General features: G+C 37.2%; 1 long non-coding RNA gene across 1 annotated transcript; it reads left to right on the forward strand.

The window, feature by feature from the left end:
* The first annotated feature begins 559 nt into the window (after window positions 1-559).
* Window positions 560-1,647, forward strand: LOC138929130 (uncharacterized). Its single transcript, XR_011445571.1, has 2 exons — window positions 560-793; window positions 854-1,647. It is a non-coding gene; the product is annotated as an uncharacterized lncRNA (long non-coding RNA).
* The last annotated feature ends 263 nt before the right edge of the window (window positions 1,648-1,910 follow it).

The following is a 1,910-nucleotide window of genomic DNA, read 5'->3' on the forward strand; positions in this document are numbered from 1 at the left end:
TAAGCGTCGGGATAATGGCCAATTGCAGCGAGTTTATGAGACTCATCGGTCTTATGATGCTCTTCAATACCCGTTGATGTTCTGTCGTGGAGAAGATGGGTATCACTTCAACATAAAGATGGTCAATCCAACGACAGGTTTGTTTAAAAGTCATCACGTCTTTTTAATTCTACAACTGAGTTTGAATTCAAATTTTAGGAGAAGAAACGAATAAGAAGGTTAGCTGTATGAATTTTTATGCGTATCGATTGATGATTCGACTTGATGTTGACAATCATCTGTTAAGATACCACCGTTTGTTTCAACAGTACTGTGTCTCAATTTCATTCGTTTTAATCAGTCGAAGTTGCGGTCAGACGAGTACATTCACTTGCGTGACGCCATCGCTATTGAAGGACACGCGAACAACATCGGTTGTTTGACCAATCTCCCAGCAACTTATGTTGGAAGTCCGCGCCATATACAAGGGCAAATTTAAAGGAGAGGAAGTTCTTATCCCACGAATTCCGATTATTCCAACAGATCTTCCATTCCAATTCAAGAGGATTCAGTTCCCAGTTTGATTGGCGATTGCGATGACAATCAATAAACCGCAAGGCCAATCGTTGGAAGTCTGCGGGATAAATCTAGAATATCCATATTTTTCACATGGCCAGCTATACGTAGCCTGTTCGCGTGTGGGAAAGCCGTCATCATTATTTATTTTTACACCGGATAACAAAACAAAAAATATTGTTTATCAGATCGCTCTCCACAGATTTCAAGTCAAAAAAATTTGTCAATCCAACGACAGGTTTGTTTAAAAGTCATCACTTCTTTTTGATTCTCAACTAATTTTGAATTCAAATTTTAGCCTAAAATTTTTAGGAGAAGATAGGAATAAGGTCAGCTCTATGAATTTTTATGCGTATCGATTGATGATGTTTCAACAGTACTGTTTCGACATGTACGTCAAAGTAGAAACGGAACGTCTCAATTTAATTTGTTTTAATCAGTCGAAGTTGGGGCGAGATAAAGTTCGCCGGGTCCGCTAGTTGTTTTATATTGAAGCAATCGTACAAATTAAGAAACGATTTTTACAATGATTCGTCTTTTTTAAACCCGAAATATGCCAATGACTTGCACCCTACATCATTGTACGAAATCGCGAAGAATTACATTCCATCGCATATTACTGTGGATTTAACAGAGCTGGACAAGGAATGGAGAAAACAAAGTCTCTTGGCGATACGGATTGTAACGATTCCATAGATACTGTAGACTATTGGAAAAAAATGTTTGAAAAAAATAATGTTGACGGCAGACGCAAATTCCTTCAACTGCCCATTTTGGTAAACTATTTTATGTCACTGCCTTTTTCAAATGCTGCAGTTGAACGATTATTTGGTGATCTAAAAAATATTAAAACGGATAAACGCAATAGGCTGGATAATGAAACGGTTGCATCAATTCTCTGTGTAAAATCTGGCTTAAAAAGAACGGGAACAACTTCTGTACAACTAATGAAAAATCAGTTGGAAATACCACACCTTAAGTTTGTACAGTCCAATGCAACTGCAAGCGAATCAAAAGAAATTAGACTTAGTATCAATAAAGTGTAATTAAACGATTCGTGTTTTATAGAAATATATGAAACCTGGAACTGTATATTATCCTTTTATTCCAAGTCAATTTACGCTATCAGCGCACACATTTCAGCATAGAATAATATTTTAGGCCTTAAACAGAATGGAAATAAGGGTAAGTATACGCCACCTGAACGTGCTGTAACTGTTTCTTTTATACGATAACACGGTAGTCCACGGTAGAGCTAGGTTTTATCTATGATTTCAAGCAATTTCCCCTTTTATAGTTTTTCCCCTTTTCCTTCCCCTCTAGACCCTAATTTCCCCTCAAAAGGGGAAGTTCCC

Source organism: Drosophila kikkawai, chromosome 2L, assembly GCF_030179895.1.
Source record: "Drosophila kikkawai strain 14028-0561.14 chromosome 2L, DkikHiC1v2, whole genome shotgun sequence".
Classification (NCBI taxonomy): Eukaryota; Metazoa; Arthropoda; class Insecta; order Diptera; family Drosophilidae; genus Drosophila; species Drosophila kikkawai.